General features: G+C 43.1%; 1 non-coding gene across 1 annotated transcript; it reads left to right on the top strand.

The window, feature by feature from the left end:
- The first annotated feature begins 5,817 nt into the window (after positions 1-5,817).
- LOC113185460 (U6 spliceosomal RNA) lies at positions 5,818-5,923 on the top strand. The gene has a single exon (XR_003301129.1). It is a non-coding gene; the product is annotated as a U6 spliceosomal RNA (small nuclear RNA).
- Positions 5,924-8,594: the final 2,671 nt, after the last annotated feature.

Below are 8,594 nucleotides of genomic sequence, written 5' to 3'. Positions count from 1 at the left end.
TTTCTCTCCTAAGGCACTGCACACTTATGGTCTTTCAGATTTTCAGATGAGGCTGCTGCTTCTTTTTTATCCCTAAATTTCTTCCCTCTACAGTTAAGTACATGATTTTTCTAAGGGCTGGCCAGCCTTGCTTCAAGTTCTTGTCCTTGGCAGTCTTGTGTTCTCTTATCCCTCTAGGTGTAATTCCCTGCAGGCTACTTTTGCATCCATGTCTTTCACTAGAAACAGCTTTTGAATTGTTACATTTTGAACTGCTTCTAGAATTACATTTTGAACTGCTTCTAGAAAGCTCCATGAAGGTCCTCTAGGAATTTAACTTAACATTTGAAACTGAACTCTCCTCTCCCTCCTCCCCCACCTCATCTCAACTCTGACTTCCATCCCATAGCAGCAGCACCGTATTTGGACTAGCTAAACCTTGAAAGTTCTGCATTGTTTTATTTCCCCTTTTCACTTTCAACTTTTCAGTTGTAAAGTCTCATCAGACTTGCCTCCAGTGGGGGTTTTCCTTAAAGCTCCTTATTTACACCCATTACCTGACTCCAGCCTATGTTTTCTCCTCCCCATTTGTGGTTTTCTCTTCATTTTCCGTGAATATCTCCATTTCAGTCCATCTCCATCAATCTCAGTGCTCAGACATTTATTGTCCAACTGGGAATCACAATGATTCCCCAATGCCCACAGTGAGGGAGGCTCTGAACTTCCTCAGAGCCTTCTAGTATTGTCAGGAGCCATCGTAACATGGGTTGCATGTGGGTCACCGTGCATGGAAGTCTAGTGGATAGAAACATCTGGTGTCTGGGAATGACTAGTGGACATTTTCTTGAGTCAATTGCCCAGGGACAGTGTGAATTTCTATCTTGCTCTGCTGTGGCCCACATAGCACATGGGATGGATGTGACCTGAGAAGATGCCAGTCAACCTGTTGACTACTAGACATCAGAAAGCAAGACTCTGCCCTTGAAACCTCATCCCTGCCTTTGATGTAGCCCCTTAAATAAACCATGGGAGCCATCTTTTCTTTGTCTAGTTCCAGCACCCAGGTGGACTAGATCTATCAGGGGCTTTGCTTTTGTAAATATATTTCTGAATATTTGTGTTTTGTTATTTATTAATCATTTGAGACCCTAAGTTTAAGATGGCTACATTCTCCTGGGCAGGAAGAAGAACCCCCCATTGAGACTCTGGCTGATGCCCTCATTATTGTATAATATCCTATACTGTTGTTCCCATTTGCCTCCTGGATTTCCTATATTTTTAATCTTTAGGCTTTGGTTCATGGTCCAATGGTAACTTTTTTTCTCTTCCTTACCTACTGAAATTTTATTTATCCTTCAAATTCTATCTTATATGGCATTTCTTTTTCTGTGAAGACTTACCTGTTCCCTCATTTAATCCCTAAAGATCTCTCTGCTGTGCTTGTTTCCCTCCTTTGAACTACACATGTTAATTTGCTCTGTCTTCTCATTAAATCATGAGTTCTGAGAAGGACCAGAGTATGTATCTCCTGTGAAATAAGACTCAGAACCCTTTAAACAATAGTGCTCAAGTATTTATTGAATACAGAATTCTTTAATAGGTATTGAAGAAAAAAATGGAAGTGTACATGAAGGACTGTGCCCAGTACAATAGCTGGCAAATTTTGAAACTTTAACATGAGAGAAAATAAACTTTATTTTTAATGCACTGTAATTCAGGGCCTCTTTGTTATAGCAGCTTAGCCTTTCAAATACAAAATGAATATAAATAGGAAAGTGATACATTAATCTATACAGAGGAAGGCCCATTCACTCATTGTTCTTTAGGGCATGCTAATCAGCTCCAAATAACAAATGAATAAAGACCTAGGGTTGACACTGTTATCCTGAACAAGTTTAAATAGTTTCTCAATAACCTGAGTATTTGCAATAGGGAGAGATCATAGTCTGGTAGCTGTGGCAGGGAACTGACATGGCGTAAAGAGTGACTTGACATGACTCTGACCAGTAAAGCTATATGGCCACTGGCGAGACTAACCTTTGAGCTCACCTTAACAACAGGCAAAGAAGCCACATTCTCCCTAAGGATAGAACCAACTCTGGAAATTGAATGTAAAGGTGAACCAAAATGGACAATAAAGAACATGGGTAGCGAGACTTTAGGGACTTGACCATGCTGACTAATAGGAAGGTGAAAGAGTAAACTGTTATTCCAGATGTGCCTGAAGGGCAAGAATTCCTGAAGGTCAAGTGGGAGAAATAGCATTCTCTGTCTTAGCCTGAATATTGCAGCCTTGTAGGGACTGGGATGCCTGCAATGTAGATGTAGCAGAGCCCAAATACAGAAAGGAACATCTGGAGACTCATTCATAGAAAACATCCCAGAATAGATTCCTGAAGGTCTAGGGTTCTTTTTCCCCTAGCACAATGCTATCATGAGCAGACTTGGGACCAAGTTAGTACAGACTGGCCAGCATCCAACCTGGCACACCTGGTTGACACTAGATTTGGCTGCTTTCTGAATCTGTTCTTGTCCCCTTAGTCCTTTCCAGTCTGATCCTTTGAATCACTGGAATATCTCTACATCCCCAGTGTTCTAGAGGGGAGGTGGGGCTGAGTAGTTAGCTGCCTGGTTTCCTGGGACTAGGTCCTAGTAGAATTAGCTACCCTGAATCATCATGAATTGGCTTTATCAGTTAATGGTCTCATCTGCACCTGAAGCCAAAGGCTGACCTTTGCTGCCCAGAGTCCTAGAAATTGTTTTTAATCCTGTCCCCTCAGATCACATCTCCTGGCTACCTTTCTTTCCCATAGCTCTCTCCCTCCACATGCCTGATCTAGACTAGAGTTCTCTAGGGCGTCGAGGATACATGGACCTGACCTGCCAATCTCTCTCCCATGGAAGTGCTCTGGTAAACTTGCTTGGTCTGGTCCCTTTGGGCTGTTCCTTTAAACCTGACAAGTAAGGGTAGACACCCACGAACAACAGCTCCTGAGATGGCAAGGAAGAGAGCACAGGCCTGCAAAGGTGCCACTGCTTCCTTCCATTTCTCAGCAGCAACTGTTTTTTGGGAGAACAAATACTTTCCCCATGTCTTTCTTCTTTCTTTGCTCCTTCTTTGCCACCAACCTCTACATTAAGTGGCCCCCAGATGTTGAGTAGGATCTATATATCCAGGATGGTTCTAAATCCTGAGGAGAGACTTCAGAGAATATCCTACTGCAGAATAAGTGACTGGAGCGTGGGACTTAGGTCTCCTGGATACTAGCTCTTGTTTTGTGACTGCCACACTGGGTAAAACTTGAGTCCTTGAACAGGCTGGCATAAAAAAGACATGTTTTGATGCTGTATACAACAGGGAATGCACAAAGAAGGCCTCCAGCATGAGTCAATTTTGCTTTCAGTTCCCTTTTCTTGCCTCAGATCACTGTTTTCTCTGCCTGGGATTCACCAGTGACATTCCTTTGGGAGTATTTTTAATTTCAACCACTAGGTGGCGCCTCAACCCTTTGCAAAACACCAAAGGGGTTGCACTGACATCTGGGTTAAAAGCAAGGAATTTTGGGGAACTGCAGTGATATAGAAGCAATGTACTCTCTTCTTCCTGAAAATCCCGGAAGCCAACCTGAATTTTCCCTCTGTGAAAGGCTGCAGAGGAGGCCATTTCCCCAACTTCCTGACTTTTACTGCAAATCAGTACAGGAAACCTAGAGTGGTAATAGTGAGTACACAGAGGAAGCCCTCTATCTTGGGAGTTGTGGAGGGGTGGGGCACTTATCTGAAGTTCAACAGAGACTGCAGACAGATGATTAAGGATACAGGCTCTGGATCTATAGGGTCTATATCCTGGCTTCACTTACAAACTGTGTAAACATGGACAAGTCATTTAATTTCTCTATGCCTCAGTTTCCTTATCTGCAAAATGGGGAGCAGGATGGGGAGCTATTTCAGAGTTGCTACATTGTGGTAGTGTAGTTATTGCTTATTATCACTATCCAGGTTAGATACCAGATCAAGCCAAGCAAACTTTGGTCTTTGGTAGGCACAGTTTGCCATCTTGCTGGCCCTCATCAGATAATGCAAGTCTGCATCTTTTCCAGACTTTTTTAAAAGAAGGAAACGTGGTATGCCACCTGCCTTCAGGAGTGAGAGAGCTTTATTTCTGACCGTAAAGCTGGTGCAATATTGTTAACGTGCTCCTCTCATCTTGAGCTCCTGTTGACTATATCCTTGGAGGTGGAACCTCTGCAAGATACCAATAGTGTTCCAGCTCAAGGGTGGCGGCTCCAGCCCCTCCCCAGCCCCACCAGCCTTCTCTTGGCTCCTCCTCTTTTGTAACCATTGTTCATCTAACTTGCCTGCCTGCCTTCTTTCCTAACATAGCTGAATACTCTGCTAAATAGGAAACCTTTGAAATTAATTTGGTTTACAAAGGTTTATTCTGTGGCTGTGACATCAGAAAACGTGCTGATGGGGATTGTTGGTGGAGTGTGCATCTTCACTTGCAGCAGCCTGGGAGTAGGAACCAGCTCTCTTCTCTGCATCTCTGCACAGCAGACAGTAGGGAATACAAACAAGTCAGTTCACGGAGTGACTGTTGGGGCTGCAGAGCTGTGAAGGGAGAGAATAGAGCACCCTGGATACAATAGTCCTCTATTCTGTATCACCTTGTCAAATGGAGCTCACATCTCCTTAGGGGTCTACTGTGAACACCTATCCTCTGCTGATAGCAACTCTCTTTCCCTCTTAGATCTGCACTTTATGGACTTCAGACTGTCCTCCAGTTAGTGCCTCACTGACTGACTATTGGGGTTAAGTGGAGACTAGAGGAGGAGGGAAAATGGAGTCTTCCACAGGCTCAGGAATTTCTAGTCAGCTGGCTGCGGGTTTCAGAGGAGGGCACCAAGGTCCTGAAGATCTGGGGGTCTGTTTCCCCCCACCAACAGCTGTTAAGTTTCCTCAGCTTATGAAACAGTTCTTCCTTCCTGATCTGTTCACAGGATAAATGAGCTTTTAGGACAGGAGAGAATTTCTGTCTATAAAACAAACATGTCTTATTCATTCCTGAAAAAGAGATTTGTGCTCTGGATTCTGTGGACAAAAAAAAAATATTTCTTGTTTTTTTTTTTTTCTTTTTTTAAGTTTGTGCGTTTCTGTTGAAATCTGCTAAAGTGGCCTTTTCCCTAAAACCCCTAATGGGCCCTAGGGCCAATAGTAAAAAATAACAGGTGCAAACTTCCTTTCATTGTGAAGAGAGCCCTAAGCCTTGGAGGATCTGGGAAGCCACCCTTTCAGGCCTATTAGGAAGCAAGGAAGAGTTCCTTCTACCACCTACTACTTGCATCCCACCCCCACGTCTGTATACAACCAGGGAGGGGGTTCTAAAAATTATCATGTTGAAAACTAAGACTCAATGTGTTGATATTAAAGGCCGGCCTGTAGGAGATGAGTAGGACATGAGGACTCCATCCTCAGGAATGGAATTAGTACCTGTGGCTCAAGGGAACTAGTGAGTCCTTTCTGGCCTTCCATCTTCTGCCAGTCATGGAAGGACACAGTGTCTGTTCCTCTTGCCATTTGAGAATGTAGTGAGAAGTCCCTCACCAAACACTGAATGCTGGGGCCTTTCTTTTTTAAAAACATTTATTTTTTAGGTGTAGATGGACACAATACAATGCCTTTATTTGTATGTGATGCTGAGGATGGAACTCGGGTCCTGCCCGTGCTAGGTGAGCGCTCTGCTGCTGAGCCACAATCAATGCTGGGGCCTTGATCTTGGATTTCTCTGCCTTCAGATCTATAAGAAATACATTTCTGTTCTTAATAAAATTGCCTGGAGTACTTGCTTCAGCAGCACATACACTAAAATGGAACTATACAGAGAAGATTAGCATGGCCCCTGTGCAAGGATGACATGCAAATTCGTGAAGTGTTCCATATTTTTGGATCCAACCTAGATGCCCTTCAGTAGATGAATGGATAAAGAAACTGTGGTATGCATGCACAATGGAATATTACTCAGCATTAAAAGAGAATAAAATCATGGTATTTGCAGGTAAATGAATGGAGTTGGAGAATATAATGCTAAGTAAAGTTAGCCAATCCCCCCAAACCAAATGCTGAATGTTTTCTCTGATATAAGGAGGCTGATTCATAATGGATATGGGTTGGGGGAGCATGGGAGGCAAAGGGGAGGGAGGGGAAGGGAGGGGGAATGAGGGTAGGAAAGACGGTGGAATGAGACAGACTTAAATACATGTATGAAAACATGAATGGTGTGACTCTATGTACAACCAGAGATATGAAAAATTGTGCTCTATTTGTGTAATATGAATTGAATTGCATTCCACTGTCATATATAACAAATTAGAATAAATAAAATTTTAAAAAAATTTAAAAGTGCCTGGAGTAAGGTATTTTGTCATAGCAGCACAAATAAGATTATGACTGGATAAACATGGAGGAGGGGGGAGAGGAGCCATTGGCATGTTGGGCTTGTATTGAGAAGTTATTTCTTCTCTTTCCCTTGACCGAGGAGTAAGATATACATCCTCTTCCCCAACCCACGTGAGAGGAGACACTATGTCGAAATTAGAGGTGACTTTCATAAAAGGAGATTGGCATCTTGGTCCCCAGTAGGATGATTTGCTGATTTTCCATGTACCTCCCTGAGCAGAGGAAGGAGAATTGGGAGACAGTGTAAGCAAGATAAAGGATGCAGGCATCTCCTGTGGGCTTGTAGGCCACAGTGGAAGGTTGAGTCACTTAAAAGAGTGCCTAACGGAGGCCCTGGTGGTGAGTTGTCATGGTGCTGTGGGAAGCGCCCCTAGAGGTAGAAGCTGTGGGAAGTGGAGAGGCAGAATGGGAACTAGATGTCCTGAGTTAGGGACATGTACCCAGCTGAGGCCTGGGAGCCCTGAGGAGAACTCTCACGTGGACTCCTTGAAAAAAGCAGGTATTTGAACATTAACTGCAGGGAGTGCATTTGCAGCTAGTCAGTGTTACCCTAAGAAGCAGAGCAACCAGCTGGGAAAGGGGTGGGTTAAATAAGAGACACCTGGAACTCTGCCTCCTTCCTGCCAAGACACTGGAGAAACATGGCCTTGAAGAGAGGGTGGAGGAAGCAACTCAGAGCCTCTGTGTCCCTTCCTCTCTCAACTCCCCAGGTCTCAGCACAAAACTGTGCTAAAGGGAGGAGAGGATGTGGTATCAAACTTTAGATTAAAGTTTCAATCGGACTGAGTTTTAATAATGGAAAATAAATATCAAAGTTCTGAAATTTGCCTAGGATATCATTAAGGGATGCAGAGGGCAGATTGGTTTGAACTTGGGTGAAGGCAGTAATTAAAGAAAAATGAAACTGCTTCATGTTCATATGCCATTGAGCTGAGACAGAGCAATATGCTGGTTACAAGCCTTTTGAACATGCTTTGTCCCCAAAGGGACACCTGGCATCATTAAAAGAAAAATTATAATAATAATTGGAGATATTTTATAAGCAAGAAATTATAAAACTTTCTGGGTGAAAACATAATTTCTAACATCAATATCTTAATCCAAAGCAATTTAATGTCACTTGTGTAGGTCTAAAAAGATTTTCATGCTCTTTGAGGTGAGAGTTGTGGATGAAGATTTTGGATTACTGCCCTAACCTTCCTTTGCTTACCTTCTTAAAGCAGATTCAAAATTCCCCATGGAGTCTAAAAATCAGATCAATTAAAAATTTCTCAGAGAAGAACTGGGTATTGGATCATCTTTAGAATTATTCTAGAATCCACATCTGTCTCTACTGATTCAATTCAAATATTCGGTTTCTAGAAGCTCTAATTGCTCTTTTAGGACTAGTGGATCCACACAGAGCTATAGTGCCCATTCTCCTCAACCAGTAACAATGTGCCTCCTTGGTGTGGATTACCACCAGGCATGGTTCTCTTGGCTGATGATTGCTTCCCTTGCCTGGTCACTGACCACTAATGGTGACATTACTCTGCCTGAGATACCCTCCTCTGTTGCCCCTGACCATGACATCATCTTTGCCTAACTTATTAATGTCTCTTGTTTGACCACAATTTTGATTATGCCTATTAATCTTTCTTGGTTGAACATTTTCAAATTGTACCTGTTTCCCCCAAACTATTTTGCTTTTAAAGAACATGACATGGGAGGTAAATAAGGGTAATGGTTTTTGCAAAGGTCATAGGGTATTGGTTGGAAAGCATTTATGGTGGGACTGTAGCTTGAAGGATTAATTGGTATATTTGCAATGTTTAATATATCTTTCTCCTTTTGAGGCCTCATGGGTACCCTGGGCTGTTTTCCCTTTCCTGTTCCACACAGAAGCAGACACAAAGACTCAATGCTGATGGACTCAATGGAGAAGAAAAGGCCCTGATGCATGCTTAAAGTTAGCTAGAGTTTTCCATTCCCAAAGGTGAGGTAAGCCTAGAGCCAGGGTGAAGGAAAGAGGATGTGTGTGTGTCAGGGGCCAGGGGTGGGGGAGTGCCAATTAGAGTATTAGAGTGTGGAGGGAAAGATACCAGCCATGGTGAGGACTGGGGGTGGAATGAGCGGTTGGTCTGTTGTACCCATCAATCCATTGTCTGTGCACAATGGGT

The sequence above is a fragment of the Urocitellus parryii genome, chromosome 4 (genome assembly GCF_045843805.1).
Source record: "Urocitellus parryii isolate mUroPar1 chromosome 4, mUroPar1.hap1, whole genome shotgun sequence".
NCBI classification, from domain to species: domain Eukaryota; kingdom Metazoa; phylum Chordata; class Mammalia; order Rodentia; family Sciuridae; genus Urocitellus; species Urocitellus parryii.
The sequence above is the reverse complement of the archived record's forward strand: the minus strand, read 5'-3'. Positions and strand labels throughout refer to the sequence as shown.